Source organism: Tachypleus tridentatus, chromosome 4 (genome assembly GCF_004210375.1).
Source record: "Tachypleus tridentatus isolate NWPU-2018 chromosome 4, ASM421037v1, whole genome shotgun sequence".
Taxonomy (NCBI): domain Eukaryota; kingdom Metazoa; phylum Arthropoda; class Merostomata; order Xiphosura; family Limulidae; genus Tachypleus; species Tachypleus tridentatus.
This window is the reverse complement of record NC_134828.1, coordinates 35,153,142-35,176,020: the sequence shown is the minus strand read 5'-3', so window position 1 is coordinate 35,176,020 and position 22,879 is coordinate 35,153,142. Positions and strand designations below refer to the sequence as shown.

The 22,879-nt window shown below is 34.6% G+C and overlaps 1 long non-coding RNA gene across 4 annotated transcripts in view; it reads right to left on the bottom strand.

The window, feature by feature from the left end:
* LOC143248298 (uncharacterized) overlaps nucleotides 1-18,819 on the bottom strand; it is a 127,121-nt gene extending 108,302 nt beyond the window's left edge. For 2 of the 4 annotated variants that reach the window (XR_013026884.1, XR_013026881.1), the window contains exons 1-3: nucleotides 18,711-18,819; nucleotides 1,649-1,706; nucleotides 776-884 (exon numbers count right to left, since the gene is read on the bottom strand). This is a non-coding gene — a long non-coding RNA (uncharacterized LOC143248298). The remainder of the gene's footprint in view (nucleotides 1-775; nucleotides 885-1,648; nucleotides 1,707-18,710) is intronic. The other 2 variants (XR_013026882.1, XR_013026883.1) reach the window with 1 other exon arrangement.
* Between the last annotated feature and the right edge of the window lie 4,060 nt (nucleotides 18,820-22,879).

Below are 22,879 nucleotides of genomic sequence, written 5' to 3'. Positions count from 1 at the left end.
ATGCAAACATTCTGATTTTACTAAAATGTATGAAAAAAACATGAAGCACAGTAATCCCTCACGAACTGGTGAAATCTGGGATTATTTTATTTCAATTGTCCCCTTGACGTCTTGTCGTTTCGAAACTACGCGTGGTACATATCGAGTAATGCAAAATGCTAAATAGTGGGTGTGTGGCAAATTATGAATCAGTAAATGCACTGTTCAAGACATGTGCAAAGAACAGTCTATCATCTTGACGATTATCAGTTTGTCTGGTAAATGTCGTTTTGATGACGTGTCATATTAAGCTTGAACCTTCATATACGAGTGAAATTAGCATTAACCAGTTATTGCATCACTCACATTTATAGGAACGTCATGCAAAGTTCAAACAATGTAAGAAAGCCACGTGCGTATTCTACGATAAACAACTTAAGACAAAGAATATTACGTCCATTTTCACCCATTACACAATAATATTTGTTTTCGCGCAAAGCTACACTATAGGATGTCTGCGCTCTGTTCACCATGGGGGGGGGATTAATATACAATTCCTTTCACTCAGGAAGAAAAATAGTCAACTATTCGAAAGCGCTCGAGTTCCCCCGCCATTCTCCCCCCTTTTTTTTTTTTAAGAATTCCAGAATGTCGTTAACGTCGGATCAAAGCACTAACTACTTACGTAGCTAAGAACTAAAACTTAACTTACTAATTAATGCAGCCAACTTAATATGCTGATATAATTAGATGTGTTCAAAGTTAAAAACTAAAAATTCTAATGATCAGAACTCACCGATTCATCAGCTGGGTACTCTTGCTGCTAACGATATCTCCGGCCATAATCTCACCGTTATGAAAAACAAATCAATTTTCTTTGACGAGGTTTTTGCTTACCCAATCACCTTCGTCAAAATAAAATACTCTCGTCGAAGACTTATTGGGTATCTTAACTTTTAATCTTTCAACATAATGATAAGAAAATATCATCGAATGTAATAATTAGGATCTGTGGTTGAATAATTATTTCACAAAAATACGTTGTCCACGTAAGATACTGTCCTAAAGTCAGGTAGCTATATTAGAATGAACATATTATAACTGAGCTATACCTAATCTGGTCCGAGTAAGAATGAATTTTGCTTTTGTATTTTGATATCGACGTGAATGAAGATTGAACTGTTTCTTAAAGTTCATTAAACCGCTGCATACTAAATAAATTCCATTATACCATCATGGCTGAATTGCATCTTAAACTTACGGTAAACTTAGAAAACACCATTATACAAGCATTAACCGAGTAAGGAAGAACTGCATATTAGACACCATTACACATCTATATACTTAAAAATTATTATCCAAATGAGGGTAAACTCTGTTACCATACGATTATGAAACCTAAGGATTATCCGTACATTAATTATTATCGTACCAAGATAAGATTTAGCAAGACTAACCTCTGCCTTAAGTTTTATCGTATCACTCTAGCAGCAGACTTATCTTTTGATATATTGATAAAAAGACATCATGTAATAGTTAGGATCTGACTTTCGAATGGTAAGCGCTCTAAGAAAATATTCAGCAGGGTTGAATTTTAACCCGAATGAATGAAAGAAAAACACTGGACTATAATGTTTGAAATAAATAATGGTAAAATAAAACAACTCACAGACGTATTCAATTGGCGGTAAACATATGGACAAGAAACTGCACACTTGCTCTTCCTTCTATAACAAGACGGAAAATTGAAATTAGTTAGAGAAGTTATTCAAATATTCAAATTCCCTAAAATGCATCTGTTCTCCACGTCAGCTTCTAAATCTCATAAACAATGATAAAAGTCTTAAATAAATTTGCAAGCCTTTACACTACTGATGCAATTAAAGAACTAACTAGTACAAGCTTAAATGAGTTATCCAGTAACACTATCCATGAGAACTACCAAACAATGACTCTTGACAACGTAAAACTAGCATAAAGTCAACGCACTCTATACGTAAGGATATGCACTAATTCGTATACATGTGATAAATTGTTTTTATTAGTAAGAAATACTAACCTTTCTAAAACAAAAGATTGTTTTTGAATTTCGCGTAAAGCTACATGAGGGCTATCTGTGCTAGCCGTCCCTAATTTAAGAATGTACGTCTAGAAGGAAAGTTACTAGTCATCACCACCCACCACCAACTCATAATAAACTCTCTTTTACCAGAGAATAGTGAGATTAGCCGTCACATTATAATGCTCCCGCCCGCGGCTGAAAGGGCAAGCATGTTTGGCGTGACGAGGATTCAAACCGCGACCCTTGGATTACGATTCGAATGACATAACCATCTGGCCACGCCCGGGCCCATTACTAGGTACCCGGATCTTAAAGTATGGAGTGTTTTTTTTAGCATCGCAACGACTCGCACCTCAAAATAGAACTTTGAAGAAAATATCAAATTATTGGGGAAATATAATTATTTACTTCATTAAACAAATAAACCGAGCGAACGTTCTCTTTTAATTAAAAAAACTAATTTTCAATAAGTGTGACTATATTTTGGGGATGCTATTTATAAGCTAAGACTATTTTAGAAAATAGTTTATGTTGGCACAAATTAAATTCACGTTCTCAATTCTAATCCTTACCAAAATAATAATAATGAACGAGCCATAAATACAACACAGCATTGATAACATGTATTGGTTTTTTTTTAAATAAATTCTTATTGTTCTGCAGTTAACCAATCTTTCAAATTATTTTTCAATAAAAGGTTATTCGAAAATCGCTTTCACAACAAGAAAGTTTACATTAATATGGATTACAGATAACGTTTTTCCCATTTAACTCGAACGTTCTCTCGTGATCATTAAAAAACACGAAGATTAAATGCAAGATCAAATTTAGCAATTTTGGAAGCGTTTTTACCATGTCATCTTTGTACTTTCGATTAATATGTTTTGATTTTAGAATTTTAGCACAAACCTACACCAGTGTTATATCTGTCCACAGCCATTCTTAACATTGGATTAATAGGTTGGACAAAGAAACTAGTTAACAACACACAATGCCAATTCTTTGACTACTTTTATTTGACCGAATAGTTGGACTTGACTCCCATTTTCATAGTGATACCGTGACTCCAAAGTGAAGAACACGTTTGTTTCTTCTTTTTGTGCTGTAACCGGACACAAACCATGAACCACTGGATCGAGCAATAAGACTACAAACAATATACAGCAAAAACAATTTGTGATCCTTATAATAAGAACGTTATTGAAAAAGCGGAAAGAACTGTACTATTGAATGTTTACTTTGAAGCACGTTCCCACATGATTTTGCTGGCTACAGTTGGCGTGTATCCACCACCAGGGATCACTAATTGATAATCTGTTGAAAGTAAAATTTAACAATTATAACGGTTTGATACGTAAAACACAGAACGATCAGTCAGTGATCGTCTACTGATAATGACGAGGAAAGCATTTATAACGGTTTAACACCCTTCCTTTCCACAGGAAAAGGCGCGCGTATATTTTTCCTCGTAATTACAAACGGACTCTTATTTTCACGAAACTTGATAGTATTAATTTAAAAGGTTGTTATAGTTTCTTGAATTGAATTATTTAGTAAAGGATAATTAGACACAGTCACAAACGACAGAATGGTGCATTATGTTAAAAAAATCCGGCTAACAAGTCACTCAGATGATACATTTTACAACGAGTGGATTCCTTTTGAAGATTTAGTTTCAGTTAAAGACTTAGTTTGGAATTTCGCGCGAAGCTACATGAGTTATCTGCGCTAAACGTCCCTGATTTTTAGCAGTGAAAGACTAGAAGGAAGAAAGCTAGTAATCACTACCCACTAACAACGCCTTGGCTACTCTTAATAACGAACAGTAGGATTGACCGTCTTTTACCATGCCCCCACGGATAAAAGGGCGAGCATGCCTGATGAGACTGGGTTTCAAACCAGTGACCACAAATTGCGAGTCAAGCGCCCTAACTACCTGGCCATGCCAAGCTTAAACCAACAGCCAATCTTTATTTTCAGAAATGTTATTAACCATCACATTACTAATTTGTCAACACCGTTGACTACAGATGCGATAAGTACATATTGTATGTACTGAATAGGTTTTATATTTTTGTCTGCTACAGTGCTTGTTTTTCGCGTGTTTGTGATTCAACAACAAAGCTGTAACATAAGATATCTCTACTCTGCTCGCCTTGGGTATCGAAACAAATCTTTCTGCATTATAAGCTTTTAGGTTTAGAGCCGAGATACCGTGAAGGAGACAAGCTGAACGTAAAGAACTGTACGAAGAATTTTTTTTTCTGTGCAGAAGTTGAAAAGCTCCCACAAAAACCCATGGAATTAGTTACAATATTTGCAGCATTTTTTTGTATGTGGTCTTGATATATATATATATACCGAGTTCGAGTCTAGTCACCGAATATGCTCGCCCCTTTTCAAGCAAGGTGTTATTTGTGACAGGTCAATCCCACTTTTCGTTGGTAAAACGTTGTCCAAGAGTGAGCGATAGGTGAGTGTTCATTGGTGCCTCCTCCGCAGTGTCATAGCGGCACGTCTGCGGACTTAGATGGATAGAATCCGCTTTTCGATACCTGTAGTGGGCAGAGCAACGATAGCCCATTGTGTTGCTTAACTTCAAATGAACATTGGCGCAAACAGCCCTCGAGTAGCTTTGCACAAAGTTCAATAACGTAAAGTGACAATACACGTCACATATTTGTAAAACATATTTAAAGATTCAGTGACTAGGAAAACGGTTGTTTGTTTTTTTTTCGTCTTCAGTTTATCAGTCAATTATTAATTTCATGGTTACTGTATCTGTTTACTCTAAGTTATGCATTCATACGTATGGACCTGTTTCCATGGCTTACAAATAATACAAGTATTCAATGTATAAATGGAGTGTTCTAAGAAAAAAGTACAAAAAGTACTCGGTTAAAAAGAAAAGTATTTTTTTTCCTTTTGTTTTCACGGATAAATATCTTTCAGTAGCCTGCGGATAGTTAGGCCTTATTGTTTTCTTCCCTGAACTTTGATAGCAGACAAACACATGAAGATTTTCATACATAAATTATTAATCCAGACTTGCTTGTATATCTCTAACCTTAACAAGTGACTACGCGAAATACTGCATTGCGGACAATAGCTGCCAGCTCCTCAAACTCTCGGCGGATTTAAATGCGGAATTGAAACTTGAAAGAACACACACACACACACACACAAAAATGTTTCAAACAAACGATCAAAACAAAATCTGCTTTACACACTTTCTCAATTTATCAAGGGTTATTAGTCAAAAAGGCAGAGGAATACATCACTATACAAGCTCATAGCAGAAACACGAGCAAAATTTAGCGCCAACAATATAGTTTGTTAGAGAAATGCCATAAACAGGAACAAAAAGCTCCACTGTAAGATGTTGACTCCTTTTAAAGCTTAATTCTATATATATATACATATATAAAACGTTAAAAAATTATTTATAAAGACAATATAACTTATAATTAAGAACATTCTTAAGCGAAAAAAATTAAAAATACAATTTTGCTAAGGACGATAAATATATATATAATACTTCTTAATGTCTTTGTATTTTCCTTTGTACGGTTTTCTTTCCTTTGAACACGCCACCTATAAATCTTGAGTATTGCTATTAATTTAGAGCCATGAAAGCAGAACCATAATTATACTTAAAAACTGTCTCAATCAGTTACAAATTGTAATGTTGTTGTCGTGAAATATTTTTTTCCCATTTATTTACCATCAAATAACAAATAAATAAAGCATAAACCAGTTATAATTGTTTCACATGATTACAAAGTTAACATTTTGTAGAGTATCATAAGGTAGTTTAACATTAATAAGATAAAACAACAACAAAAGAAAAACAAAGTTTAACCAATAAGAAGAGCTAGCTTCCAACTACTAGAGGGCGTTTTGGTACCGCACTCGATCTGTAGTTGAACTACTGTAGTTCAAGTAGTTGAATTAAAGATAAGAGCTTAAACATTAACACGAAATTACCTTTTTTTTTTTCATAAAAATCTTAAAAGTAAAATTACCACATGTAATTAAGCTCTAAGGTGTTACAATCACGCCCTTAGGGTTTCGACAAACATTGAAAGTTTGTTGCATCATATTTCAATGCAGGTTTTTGATTGGTTGTAGTTAATCGAACCTTTAAAAGTAATAAGAGACTGTGCGAAATGTTCAATACACTGAATAGAGTTGTTATTGGTATCAACCTAGTTTACTCTGACAGTTTGTTAGTTATGCAAGTACAGAAATCATTAGGACTTATACAAAAGTATATTATACGCTCTTCCCGAAAAAAAATAATTTTGTTTATATTTTATCTAAATAACTTATTGTAAATCAGAATTTGTGAACTTTAATTACCCACTGATGCAAGTTACACAAATTAGTGACCTATAGTCGTGTTTATTTCACAGTTTTTCGTTGTTTGTTGAATTTTCTCGCAAAGCTACACGAGGGCTATCTGCGTTAGCCGTCCCTAATTTTGCAGTGTAAGACTAGAAGGAAGTTAGCTAGTCATCACCACCTACCGCCAACTCTTGGGCTATTCCTTTACCAAAGAATAGTGGGATTGACCGACACACATTATAACGCCCCCACGGCTAAAAGAACGAGCATGTTGGGTGCGACCGGGATTCGAACCTGCGACCCTCAGATTACGATCGAACACCTTAACCCACCCTGGCATGTCGGACGTCATAGATTTCTTAGTGAATTTTAATTACTTACAGATAAGCAAATTATAAATTTTAGTCACCTACCTTTAACTAAGTTATTTAATTTAGTGGCCTTTACTAACTGACAAGTACTAGTTATACAAGTTAATGACCTTTACTGACATGAATGTATTCTTAGTTATACGACTTATTGACCTTTACCAGCATGCGTGTAAATGTTAATTCTACAACTGGACTTTTACCAATATACATGCAAGTGTTAGTTTTATACTCAACTTCAGATGGTTGTATTTCATGAGTACTTTGTCTACTTTGTCTGAGTATCTATCACTTGTGTTTGAAATCTAGAACACATAGTTTAACTTTAATATTCATCCTGAGCTGGTCATTAAATAAATAGCTCTCTAACTTACGTAAAAAGACAGAATGGTTAGTTTGCAAGTAGACGCACTCGTAAAATAACACGTCTTCACTCGAAACTATTGTATTTTTAGAAGCCATCACGTTCCTTTATCAATTGTTATATGTAGTCACAAATTTTAAATTACCTTCAGTTCTCAACACTATGTACAACATTTCCTAACGCACATAGGCTGTACGAAATAATGAAAATGTCTCATCTTTTCAACTCGTTTCGTTGCCTCAAAGATGAAAAAAATCGAAAAATTTGGCAACTTACTAACAGTGTTGTGATACAACGATAAGATACGACTGTATCGTTACATTGTCCGATACGATACGTTTTTTTCATAGAATTTGAATAACTTTAAATAAACACAAGTTTCTTGCGCATAATCTCTGATAAAGTATTTTTTGCTAAAATTACCAATTTAGTAAAGAAAGACGACTATTGAGTACTGTATATGTTATCTTCATTTATTCTGTCAAATACGTTAAATTAAAAATAATATAACATTAACAAAATATAGAGACATTAGCTACCATTAAGTTGATTAAACCTGAGAATACGAAAAACCAGGGTGAACTAGTTAAATAAGACAATGTTAGTTATGTAGATAATAAATTAAGGACTGTCAAACTTGGTAAAACTACTATGTCCAGATGCGTAACGTATGGTGACATCAATATTTACACAAGTGTCCTATCAGCTACTATGACTAGACACGCACCCTTAAGTTTTACATGTCATTAAAATTAATAGATGTTTCTTTTATAGAATGTTTCTAAATGTCAAGTTTAATGTCGAATATAAACGAATTTTGAGATCTTTAATGACAGGAACATCCAAAGTAATGAAAGTATTTCGAAAAGCAGTGTCACTTGTGACGTCAAAATGAATATGGAAAAATAAAACAATATCAAACAAATACAGGTGTGGTTGAAAGCATAATATTAGAACTGAACCGAAAATAAAATATTATAGTATTGAAAGTGGTTACAGAACATAATTAACGTATAATTTTCAATTTCTGCACATGACGGGTTATCAAGGTATGTACACCATTTACAAACCTCCATTAACACTAAAAATGCAAAAGCCAAAGTAAGATGGTGTCCAAAACAAAAACTTGTCAAAAGACCAGTTAAACAATGTAGTTGGACCAAAGGAATCGTATATTAAGGTGGTTAAGGCACTCGACTCGTAATCTGAGGGTCGAGGTTTCGAATGCCCGTAGCACCAAACATGCTCGCCCTTTCAGCCGTGGCGGCGTTATATTGTTACGGTGAATCCTACTATTCTTTGGTAAAAGAGTAGCCCAAGAGTTGGCGGTGGATGGTGATGACTAGCTAGCTGCCTACCATCTGGTTTTACACTGCTAAATTAGGGACGTCTAGCGCATATAGCTCTAGTGTAGCTTTAAAGTAACTGAAACTGTAAGTTACCTGTCTAGAATGCTGACGTATAGGGTAGCTCTAAACGAATCCGATGACAAAATAGGGAGTGTCACAGTGACTGCAGGACTAAGCCTAATTAGGTTAAGCCTATTCCACAAATTTGATGCCCACCAAACACCTCTAGCACAAAAATAATGAGTCGAATCGTCCGATCATAAATGACAAACGGATTGATTTATCGCAAGTGTAAGAACGGCACGGACGGCCATATTAAAGCGACACAAAAGACATCAGGATTTTCTTCTCCACATCTATCCGAAGATAGATATGAAGAGCTACCTGATACTTGGCCACTAAGAGACCAAATCTAGCGACGCTTTAAGAACCTGGGTGTTGGCGACAAGTATTAACACCCAACAGGTTACTGATACCAGTACTCTAAGTATTTATAATCGAATGAAACGTTTCACACACAAAGCCTCAACAACACATTAACACTAATATCTGAGATGTGACTATGGGAGATGCACATACATTGCCAAATATCTCTCCGTCTGAAATGCATGGTTCTAAGTACATCCACCCATCTCTTACACATATGGTGATGTCATTCGTACTTTTCTATGCCTAATTTAATTTTTGCTTAGTTTAATAAAGTTGAAAAAGCTAACCACGTACGCGCTCACATGTTATTCTTTTAATCACATAAAGTAATAATAAATATGCAATTATCAATAAAACTTGATATTACTACTCGTAATGAGCGAAAGTTGTCAGCAAGCAGAACACAATGAGCCAGAAATATCTTAAACCATAATCCAAAAGCGAACAAAGACAAAACATGTTGAAAACCAAATGCCAAAAATGTCAAATTAGGGTTTTGACATTCTTTTTCTGCATGTTTTGGAATTACAGTTCATTATACATGTAGTTTGCGTTATTTAAATGGTTACAGTAAATAATGAAAGGCATTCTACAAAAATAACGGCATAACAATAAATACAAAATTCGAAACTAACAAGTTTCCTTTGTTTTGGCTTAACCCTGTCTACATCGGTATCTATCCTAACCGAATATATTATATCGTTCATCTGAAGTTTTAAACTAATCCTTTCACTCCTAATTAATATTTTCTACTTGAATGGCCTTTTATGAACACTTAGGCTAAACAAATAGGTCATACATAGCCAACCCCTATTTATAACTGCAGGCCAAAAGGAGGGAAGCTAGTCGATAGCATCGGCCGCCTCCACGACTACTCCATATTAAACAACGTAATTGACTACGTATGTTATAACGTACCTACGGCTGAAAGAACAGATCGTGTTCAGTAGAACATTACGTCTCAAACGTTGGGTCATCCAATATGTAACCTAGTATGGAAACTACAAAACCACGTCCGACTTAAGTTAGAGTTCGGTTAGATATAACGTTTCCATGAGAAACAGCAAGACTCCAACGAACGTCTAAACGGCTTCCCTGTATAAATTCATAGTCTCTTAAAACATTTCAAATGAATTATAATCTCCTACTACTCAAGCTCTCTTTGGTTGCTTTTAAACAACGCGTTACTGGTTTCAGTTGATATTTTATTCCGATAAATCGCAAGAAATCCAAAAATTTGTCGGTGAGAATATAGAAAAGACAACTTTTCTATAATCTATCAAATCCTCCGATATGTTTATGGGCTTATACTGATAAAATCGAGGTTCAATTCCCACGGAAGATATAGTAGATAGCCCATCGCGGGTTTAAAAAAACAAACACTTTTTTATATTTCGCACAAAGCTACTCAAGGGCTATCTGCGCTAGCCGTTCCTAATTTAGCAGTGTAAGACTAGAGGGAAGGTAGCTAGTCATCACCACACACCGCCAACTCTTCAGCTACTCTTTTACCAACGAATAGTTGGATTGACCGTAACATTATAACTCCCCCACTGCTGAAAAGGAGAGCATGTTTGGTGCGACTAGGATGCGAACCCGCGTCCCACAGATTACGAGTCGCACGCCTTAACCCACCTGGCCATGCCGGGCCATAACAAACACTGATAAGTTCACAATTTTACACAAAACTATACAAGCTATCACTGCATACTGTAAACCAAAACACTGATAGCTTTTGTATAGTTCTGTACAAAGTTCTGAAACTAACAGATACTGTATTTGGCATCTTTGTGCACGAATATCGCATTGATAGAAGTTATCTTCTTCTAAGTTTTAAACGTGTTAGTTTAGATTCAAAGCAGCTTTTAAACGAGAAAAGTTTGTGTTTGGAAGAGCTTATTTCTGCTTGGCTTCATTTGCATTAGGGTAAAGTAGGTAAGAATTAAAGGTATATATAGAGTACAGAGTTATCTGTTGGTGCGTTTTGTTTCAGTGTTAATAAGTCGAGGTAAGAGTGTTAGTAGATTAATCCCGAGGTGTTTAGATTTAGCGATGACAAGTTAGAATAAAATACTTAACTTGTTAATCTGTAAATGTGTTTAGGTTTTTCAGTATTTGAATTACTGAGAAGAAGAAAGTCGGTCAATTATTCACACTGAGGAACTGATTGTAAATCTTAAAACAAACCCATTGCTTTAAGTGCGGTAAATATTCAGTGGTATCGCAGAGATTCGAATTCGTCTCCCCAGCTTTACTTCATGACCAACTCGCACGTACTGCAGCTGTGATTGTTTACTTCGCTAAGCCCCTGTTAAAATGTTTGTCCCATATAATATCTCTGCCGTGCTAAGAAAATGTATTAAACTGCTCAATATGTGAACCTTAGTTAAAGCTATGCTCTGTGTTTATCGTTGTTCATGTTTGAAATAGCCTTATGTTGTTCATTACAACTTTATTGTGTCTAAATACAAACCGGTATCTGTTGCCCTTAAAATTTTTTTAACTTCACATAACGCGTGTTAACTGTGAATTTGTGCATGCTTTGCTACCTACAATTCGAGTTTTACTTAAAGATCTATCCTGGGTTCACATTTAAAAATTTTTTATTTGATTTTAATTTTATGACAAAATCAGACGGAGAGTTGAACAACTTTCTATAATTCTTAGAGTTCTAGTAGTGTTTTGAATAAATAAAATCGTGTGCAATTTTATTAGAATACACAGTCCCGTAGTTTCGATTATAAAAGACCTGCAAATTGTGTTGGTTATCTTTACAACAACGGATGGTAGCCTAAATCAGCATTAGAATCATAGTAATTAACTCACCGTGCTATCCTCATCCACATAAAAACCATAGTATATTAACTAACCGTGCTATCCTCATCCACATAAAAACCATAGTATATTAACTAACCGTGCTATCCTCATCCACATAAAAACCATAGTATATTAACTAACCGTGCTATCCTCATCCACATAAAAACCATAGTATATTAACTAACCGTACTATCCTCATCCACATAAAAACCATAGTATATTAACTAACCGTGCTATCCTCATCCACATAAAAACCATAGTATATTAACTAACCGTGCTATCCTCATCCACATAAAAACCATAGTATATTAACTAATCGTGCTATCCTCATCCACATAAAAACCATAGTATATTAACTCACCGTGCTATCCTCACTCGCATAAAAACCAGAATATATTAACTCACCGTGCTATCCTCACTCGCATAAAAACCAGAATATATTAACTCACCGTGCTATGTTCATCCGCATACAAACCAGAATATATTAACTCACCGTGCTATGTTCATCCGCATACAAACCAGAATATATTAACTCACCGTGCTATGTTCATCCGCATACAAACCAGAATATATTAACTCACCGTGCTATCCTCATCCGCATAAAAACCAGAGTATATTAATTCACTAAAACCTAAACAAGCAGAATTCCATATTTCAGGAAAATTATTTGTTACTGTTGTACTTTTAACGCAAGGCTACACAATGGGCTATGTGCGTAGAGACAATAATGCCAAACACATGGGCTATCTATGTTCTGCCCACCACGAATATCGAAACCAAGTCTCTAGCGTTATGCCATTAGGGGCGGGGCTTTCCAAAAAACGTCGAGTATATTTGACAAGTAAAGAAAGCTCAGGACACCTCGAATGAATGTAATGGCTGCTACAAGGTTCATACCTTAAAATCTCAGGACAAGTGCTATTTTCTTGCCTAGATGCTCGACAAAAGTACTGAATAAACACAGTCTCAAGAAAAATCAAATCAAATTACACAGGAAATTTTGAAATAAACAAGTTTACACAGCATACTAACAAAATACCACAAAATTACAAAGCTGTTATTGATGTCAAAAGTAGGCGCACTAAATATTTACAAAGAAACAGACACTTGTGTATGAATTTTAGAAGCTTCCTTTAGAATTAATTTGCAACAATTACAAGCTTTATAGAAATTGAAATATTTTGTCGTATGTGAAGCTTATTAAACAAGGGGTTCTTACAACTTAATATTATTGAATAGTATTTACACAGTTTAAATTTCTCTTTTCTGTTGATATATTTCGTGCATCAATTTGTTTTATCCACCTTTTCAATTCCAACAGTTGGTTATATTCACTTGCTCTTTAAAGAGCCAGTTTTATACCTTTCACTATCCCTAGCTGTACTCCGTGATGACGAGAAAACCTACTTGTAGGAAAAATTACATATTTAAAAACGGCTGGTATGGGTAGAGAAAGCACTAGTAGAGAAGCGAACAACGTTTTGACCTTCTTCGGTCTTCGTCAGGTTCACAGAGAAAGAAAGGGTTACCGACCGGTAACTGATCATATGTTTGAAGACTGTTGTGTAACTGTATATAGGAATATAGAGGGCGTGTTTAGATGTTTGATTATATTTATTAATATAGGTATAAAGGCGTTCCTTTGTATTGGTTTATTTTGGAGTTGAGTTGTTGTATAAGCAAGGCTTCTTTAATTTTGGCTTTGTTTACGTTTGTTTCTTTATTTAGTATTTGGGTGTTTTCTATGGTTATGTTGTATTTATTTGATTTGCAGTGTTCGAAAACAAGTGAAGGTGACTTTGTGTTCTGTGAATCTGGTTTCCATTTTTCTATTTGTTTCTCCACAGAGAACACAGTCACCTTCACACGTTTTCGAACACTGATTTTAGCTATTAACTTCAAATCTAGATCATAGATAAAATATAAAATGATTAAATTTTCTCAAGTATTTCAAGAGTTACTGTTAACAGTTTCCATAGAAGTAAAACTCGTGCAATAAAATACGTATAATTCAGTTTTGGAAGCTTATTCAAGAAGACATTTCTAACATATACGAGATCGCAACAGAAACGTCTGCTTCTGGTTTTGTTTTGTTTTATAACTTTCACAAACTGTTGTTACGTGAGCAAGCATATAACAGCATCTAAGAGCACTACCGTAATTGTTTTGATCGAGTTTAATTGTTTAACAAACATGAGATTAGCTCACCCAGAAGAAGCAACGGTGGTTGAGTTCGCATTCTGTACACTTAAAAACGTTCTCAACACACAAACTGTAGTTCCTCTATCCTTTCAGTTGTTGAAGAATGGTTTTACTTTTTTCCATTAAGTGTTTCGAAGCGTAGATTTTATTAGAACAACAACAAAATAATATAGTGACGCAGATAAAAGTTTACTAAGGTACGTAAACAAGTTTCTCACTTCACACGGTTTATAAGAGTTGAGTATCGTGTAGTTCACACAGCAAACAACTGGCAAACGTATTGCCTTTAGTTAACAGATAACACGGTAGTCAACAAAAGGTTCGGGTTTCCTATTCAATACTGTGCGCAAATTATTCTCATTCCAAGCTATAAAAAGTTAAGCGTATTCAGCGCCAATATGAAGTAGGAATTTCGTATTACACTATTTCATCGTATCTCTCACAAAGATATTGAATGCGCATGTTTTTTTCACATATTTTTGGCAGTATGATGAATAGATTAACATGTAAGAAACAGAAGAGAGAGAGTTCTAATTTTGACAAACCTCAATTCATATTTGGAAACTGAGAACAGGAAACATTCCTTCTTCACAGTTTATTTTAATTCAAACTACACAAAATTCGGAAGAGCGAAGTTCAAAGACGTAAAAGCAACATTGGTAGCAATGATAATTTTTAATAAACCACATGGGCAGTTTGAATACATTGCTTTTGATCTGTGCTCCAATTCAGGCACCTACTATCTTAATCGATAACGAATATGCTGTTAACGGAATTCTACTAAAGCTAGTAGGTGCCTTTCGTTAAAAAATTAAAATTACGAACTCAATATCAAAAAAAGGGTTTATTTGTTTGCACTGAATTTTTCAATGAACGTTTTAAAATATTACTTAAAGGCTACAATGATACATAAAAAATTCATCCTCAGTTAACTTTTAAAGCGATTCAGTTTTTTCTTGTGTGTTGCACAATGGACATGTATTGGGTATTCATTTAGTTGCAGTTTTATAAAGATTTATTTATTGGCGTATTTCAGTAAAAAAGAACAAGTAATGTTTCACCACAAACCAAATGATTTGTACGCTTAAGTGAACGTTCTTTCAAAATAACTTAGGTGTGTTATACATTACACATTTGAATGTATATCCTTCAGCGAACTTAGTAAAAAGAAATTTGCTTAATTCTATTAATCTTTCTTTCCTAAAACTTATCCATACAGTGTTCTCTTAATTTGAAGCAACAGGACTTTAAAGATGAATCAAGATTACGCTTCAAATTGCATTTCACATGTACCTGTAAATGACATATTTAACATGGTTGTATTGTTTGGCACATTCATCGGTTCTATATACATATATTTAACATAGTTGTATTGTTTGGCACATTCATCGGTTCTATATACATATATTTAACATGGTTGTATTGTTTGGCACATTCATCGGTTCTATATACATATATTTATCATGGTTGTATTGTTTGGCACATTCATCGGTTCTATATACATATATTTATCATGATTGTATTGTTTAGCACATTTTTATTAGTTATACATTTATTATGGCTGTATTGTTTGGTATATTTTCATTAACATGTTACGGGAGAATATTTGCATCCCTTCATCCTTTATTGTAATGGTACCTTTGTGATTGTTTTGGAATCCTAGGTAATAAAATCTATTTTGGACGCACTTTAAACTTCTTTGGTCATTTTTATTCACACATTTTTGAGTAGCAAGGTTATGTATAATTAGAATCCTACCACTCAACAATTTATCACACATCTCTTATAAAACAGGAAGCAAGCGAAAGTTGTGTTTTGTATTTTTATTATTAAAAGACATCCACATGTGACTCGTAATAAACTCTTATCTACCCTTAGTTTTCCTCCAAAACGTAGGTAGCAGCTAAATTTCATTATGGCACACTTAAAAAAGAGCTTGGAACCCTAAAAGTTCAGTCTTTCCTATGTAGCAATCCCTATCAAAATATTAAAAAAAGCATCTTATTATTGGAAATAATGTTGAGCTTCACACAGTGACTACTATATGGAAAAAAACCACACGATGTCCAGTTTACCCGAGTCATAAAAACTAGGCTGTTTTGTGCAAAGTCAAACGCATTTTCAGCCTTTCTCCCCACTCGACAACTAAAATATTTAATATACGCATTTGATAAAAATTGAATATTGATTTCGTGATACCAGAATAAGATTTTTCTTTATAATTATTTTTGTTTTCACATAGAAATTTTGGTTTGCTTGTGATTGAAAATCTTTTGAAGTAACGAAATAAGAGTATTTTATTAAGTAGCTTCAAAAACTACGTATAAACCGGAAATGACATAAAACAGACACTAATAGCACCTCACTGGACTGCTTCTAAGTGCACTAATATTTGCGATTAACTTCCGATTTATAATTGCACTTACGATTATAAATTCTCTGCTTTATAATTTTCAGCCCCACTTCCGCTAGTACAGCGGTATGTCTACGGATTTACAACGCTAAAATCAGGGGTTCGATTCCCCTCGGTGGGTTCAACAGATAGTCCGATGTGGCTTTGCTCTAAGAAAACACAATTTTTCGAGTAAGACGACGCAATTATCTACGTCAAGCCGTCCTTAGTTTCGATTCTTTTTGTTTGTCTCTTTTTTGAATTTCGCGCAAAGCTACTCGAGGGCTATCTGCACTAACCGACTCTAATTTAACAGTGGAAACTAGAGGGAAGGCAGCTAGTCATCACTACAAACCGCCAACTCTTGGGCTACTCTTTCAACAACAAATGGTGAAAATGACCGCCATAAACCGGTTATATTTTAACGTATCCAGGGATGAAAAGGTGAGCATGTTTGATGGGGGCGGGAATTAGAACCCGCGACACTCATATTGGGAGTCAGGCGCCCTAACCACATAGCCATGCAGGCCCCTAGTTTCGAATCGATCGACCTCATGAAAGCCAATCTATTCAACAATAGCACGTCCGAGTACTCTTGAACGACTTCTCTGATCGACTGGTGGTGTTTTATCATCACTCTTATATGGCGGAGTGCGTTCTCGCAGAAACGAAAAGTGAATTTTAAATCCTCAGCCCTTATACTTTACTAAATCTGAAAATCATAGAATTTGAGCTTGGATTGAATAACTAACGTGCTCTTGCTCATTTTTCTGAATATTTCGACCTATGTCAAATCTGTTAAAATAAATGTATGAACACTCAGCACTGTTTTTTACAGCGTAATATCTCCTGTTAAAACACTTGTTTTATATATTATTGATTGCGCATGGCGGTTAATTTTATGATATTATTAATAGCTCATCTTGGCATATTTATGTTAAAATACAACAAAGTTTGCCCAGAACACAAAATAACGATATTATTGAATGGTTACCTGCGAGTCCAAGGCTCGAAACGTAATATTTCACTGAATACTTCCCGTACTTTTAGCTCTGATTTAATCAACACATATAATCCCACTATTCGGTTAACATAACACACACAGTTATAAACTGGTAGTTCTCCCTTTTGTTATCGTTAAGGGTATCTAAGCTGACCAATTATTTTTTGTTTGTTGTTAAATACAAAGCTACACAATGGACTATCTGTGCCTACAATAAGTATAAAATGTCCTCAAACTTGTTGCTGAGTCCCTGGAAGGACCTAAACCGCTTAATTCAGGTTTTGCATAGGGTGCTGTTCAAATAAAAAATACCAAATACTGAATGTCTTAAGTGCCTTATAATAAATAAAATAAAATAAACGGGAAAGCTTTTCAACTTTGTTTACGAAAATTGATCCAGTTGTAATCAATGTTTATAAATGATCTATAAACGAAATATTCAGTTGCAGAATTATAACAGAGTTGTAGTAAAAACATGGAAATTACACGCAGTATTCATTTCAAAGGCTCTCATAATTAAATGTAGAAAAAATTACTGTTAACGAAGGAGTGATTATAATGTATTTTACCATGTAATGAATTTGCAAATCTGTGACGGAAATTGTGTCTGTGTCAAATGAATTGTGTACACCGAAGACGACGTCCGTGTCTGACGACGAAACAAATATTCGCTACAAAGTCGTCTGACTTCAGCAAACAGACTCCAGATGCACGAAAAGCATAAACAAATTTGTTTCAATTGTAATTAAACTCGAATAAATATAATGACTGATGAGTATTTATATTTTAATGTGGAAAGTTCCTTTCAGAATGAAAGATGGAATAGAGAAAAATATTAGGAGCACAGTTGTTCAAAACAGAATAAATCTAAAGCACTATAATATTACAAATCGAACCTTACCCAAATATATTGGGTGATGAAAGAAACGCATTCAGGTTTTTTCTATATTCCACATACAAGCGACGCCATCAACAGAAGGTGAACAATCTTTATAAAGACCAAACCAACAACTGGATTTCAAGCAAACCCAAAATGTTTGTCTCATTTATTATCACCATTATTTTAGCTTTAATAATGTTTTTATATATTAAATTGCAATATCCCAAAAAATATTAAAGAACTGATTTTTTTAATGTGCGTAACTTTTAATTTCAAAATTCCTCCGGATCAAAAAACACGGACATTAATTAATTATACAACAGTGAAAATAGCATAACGATTTTAATTGAAATCACTAAAACCATGACAAATCTTATTAAAAAATAATTTAGTCTTCTAAAACTTTATACCCGATAAAATAATGCTCAGCACAAAGCTTTTTTTTTTTTTAAGAAAATAGAAATCCGTTAGACCATGACCCAAGCCTAAAACTAATTTCAAGAAAGTATAATACTTACAATTATAATAACAATGATTCTTACATCTACGGCGATGCAGACTTGCCGAATAAAACTTGCATTGCGAAGTTTCAAATAATTACGACCTTGTAGCGTCTTTGTAACGTCCTCTGTACACAATATTCATTAAAACGTGGAAAAAACAATTAATAAATAGTTATTTTATAGTAAGGGACTATAACTCTTGATATTTTATGTTTAAAGTATTGATAGAACTTTCTTTCTGTATTTAAGGTATTAAAACTGATATCGATTAAACACAGTGAAATTTCTTATATTATCATAATTCTCGGGTCTCTCTGTGATGCTAATCATACAAATGTTTTCAGTTCGTTTTAATGAATGTAGCTAATTTCATATTAACATTTTTTGAAAATTCAAGAACATTTGAATAACTCACTTTTTTATTATATACTACTGGAAGAAGACACTCTAATTTGGAAAAGTGTATGACAGTTATGGTTATGAAGACGGTTTTATTAATAACAAAGTTCCTCTATATTTCGGCCCGGCATGGCCAGGTGGGTTAAGGTGTTCGACTCCTAATCCAAGGGTCGCGGGTTCGAATCTTTGTCACGCAAAACATCTTCGTCCTTTCAGCCGTGAGGGCATTATAATTTGACAGTCAGTCTCACTATTCATTAGTAAAAGAGTATCCCAAGAGTTGGCGGTGGGTGGTGATGACTAGCTGCCCTCCCTCTAGTGTTACACTGCTAAATTAGGGACAGCTAGTGCATATAGCCCTTGTGAAGCTTTGCGCGAAATTCTAAACAAACCAAACCCCTCCATGTTTTAAAAAGTTTTTGGAGTAATATAAGATGCGAAGCTAGACGTTTAACCATTGACTAAACCTATTTGTTTAAGAGTCAGCAACATTCAGTTATCACTCCGAATGCAAAGTTTTAGTACTCTTCTCCTTAGGCAAAATTGCTAAACACTAATGCCTCGCAGTTATGAATATTTTCATAATAAAGATATGTGGACTAATACCTTCATACTGTTCTTTCGGTTGTTTGTTTTGTTTTTCGCGAGCATGGATTTGGTAAGAGAAGAAAGATTGGTCATTTAGAAAGACCTGGTATAACCTGGTGGTTAAGGTACTCCAGTTTAAACTGCGCTTTCGAATCCCGTCACTAAACATGCTCGCCTTTTCAACCGTGAAATGTTTATAATGTGGCAATCAGCATCACTATTCATCGGTAAAGGGTAGCCCAAGAGTTGGCGGAGATTGTTGTTGACTAACTGCCTTCTATCTCTAGCTTATTAGAGGCCACCCCCCAGTAGCTCAGCTATGTGTCTGCGGACTTACAACGCTAAAGATCGGGTTTCGATATCCGTGATGGGCAGAGCACAGATATCTCATTGTGTAGTTTTGTGCTTAATTCAAAACAACAACAACAATCAGAATCAGAGAAGCTATGAGCGATATTATACAGAAAAAGTTTTACATAAAGCAACCTCGTTTAAACAATACAAATAAATCATGAGTAACCTAAATAAGTTGATTATTTATATTTTGACATTTCCTTCATGAAGGTCTATACATAAAACAGCTTAAAATTTATTTACATGCTCATTTTAAATCAATTACAGTCTATAATGTACATTTCTATATTCTAAAGACGGCTGGTATGGGTATTAGAACTTTAATTAAAATAGAGTACAGAACAACGTTTCGATCTCCTTTCGAAGCTTTGTTAATCCGAAGATGATCTAAGTTGGTATAAACGTTGTTCTGTTCTTTATTTTAATTAAAGTTCTAACACCAATACCAGACGTCTTTAGATTGTTGTTGTTTCGAATTAAGCACAAAGCTACACAATGGGCTATCTGTGCTCTGTCCACCACAGGTATCGAAACCCGGATTTTAGCCTTGTAAGCCCGTAGACATACCGCTGAGCCACTGGGGGGGTTTAAAATACATTGTTACTTCAAATGGGTTTTTCGTCTTTATGAATGTATATTTCCAAAGCGTCATAGACGCATACCTGCAATATTCATAAAATATTTCACTGACAAATTCGCAAGAAACATAATAATGTTGTTCTTATTAAAACTACAATTTCTTTTAATAATCTTCAGATTGTCTTTAGTCACAAAACTACAGACCTTAATAAACTGACTTTGTTATATTTACAACCGCGAATTTTTATCTCTCTTTCTTATGCCATCTCAAAAATAACAACAATAATTCGGTTCCTCACTTAATAGATGAAGAACATGTGCTTATGTCGTTATTTTATTGTACTGCGCATGCATTGTCATTTCTTGTCTTGTACGACTAGCTGTAATGCCTGTCTAGGGATTTGAATTTTATGGTTTCCGCTTAAATGTTAGTTCCTTGGTCATACAACTGTCGTATAAATGATCTTTTACATGTTCATGAATGTGTGTAATAGGAATGATCCCTTTGTATAAGGAAGAAATAACATACATTCATTCACAGAACACGTTCATAAATACTTAGTATCGGAAAAAAAAATACACTGTGTAATAAATATTCAACGCAGATGTATTGCAACTGGTAGCCTCGCCGGTTGAAAGTAGAAAATATATATAACTGGATCGATTAAAGACAACAGGGTACTTTTGTGCATTTCACAGTCAGTATAGCTGAATTAGTCTATATATTCACGAAACGTTCAAATAACAATGCTGTGTTAGCGAAACATATCTGTCAAATTTCGCTATTTTTCATAAATGTGTTGCAGTCACACCTTTATCAGGTTAAAATACATATTTCTAATGTGTATAAATACGATGCACTCACGACATTAGAAATTAAGCTATAAGCCTTCCAAGTTTGTACAGCTAGTATAACGCCAGAATTTGGTGTTCGATCCCCACAGAAGACGCACTTCTTTCGTTCTAATACTGTAAATGTGTCTATTTATTTAGTACAAGAGGAGTTATTAGAAAACAGTGATATCATGAACTTGATATCATGGTTCAGGTCCTACGGTGAAATATTATCTATATGTTTTAATTTTTGTTATATAAAGGCAGATAAAACAATAGAAAACACTCGGCCTTTCAGAGACGTAAAAGTACGTGATCTTAACATTCCTTTGTTCTGACAGAAAGAACATCTTATTTTTGAGTCCCCAAAGTGGTTTAGTGTAAAACTACAGCGCTGCGACATTAAACATCGGGTTTTCATACCCGGCATGGCCAGGTGGGTTAAGGCGTTCGACTTGTAATCTGAGGGTCGCCGGTTCGACTCCCGGTCGCACCAAACATGCTCATTTCAGCCGTTGGGGTGTTATAATGTTACGGTCAATCCCACTATTAATTGGTAAAAGAGTAGCTCAAGAGTTGGCGGTGGGTGGTGATGACTAGCTGCCTTCCCTCTAGTCTTACACTGCTAAATTAGGGACGGCTAGCGCAGATAGCCCTTGTGTAGCTTTGTGCGAAATTCAAAACAAACAAACGATATCCGTAGTGGGCAGAGCACAGATATTCTATTTTGTATCTTTGTGCTTATTATCAGCAAAATCTATTTTCTAATATATATTACAAAATACAGTTTTTTTTTACTAAAAGTTAACCCTTGCGCTTTCAACCGGAAAAAAAATACTTTTATTGTTCTCGTCTATTGTTTGTTTTCAGTTTTTGTTGTTTCGGGGCTGTAATTCCGGCAAACATTAAGTGGAAAAACTATATCAAAATCTATCTCACTTCTATAGATACATTACAGTACTTTCTGCTCTATTTTAATGAAAAGCTGCTTAATGGGCTATCTGTGTTGTGCCCACTTCAATACTCGAAGCCCAAACTTTTACGTTTTCAAGAACCATCAAGCTTACCATGTTAAAAGAAAACAAATATGTTTCCTCTTGATGACGAGAAACCCAACTTGAAATAAAAATGTACCTCAGAACGGCTCTTTCTCAACCTGAAGATGACCTAGGAAGGTCGAAACGTTGTTCTCTCCTTTTAAAGTATGTTTTCTGCTTGCTTCATTTTGTTATAAAATAGTGTTCAAATGAAATTATTTTAACACGTAAAACTTTCTAAGGAAACAAACATAAGATTGTTTGTTTTGTTTTGATTTTTGCATAAAGCTACTCAAGGCTTCTTTGTTTCTTCGTTTGAAATTAACCACAAAGTTACACAATGGGCTGTCTGTACCCTGCTCACCACGGGTATTAAAAACCGGTTTCTAGCAT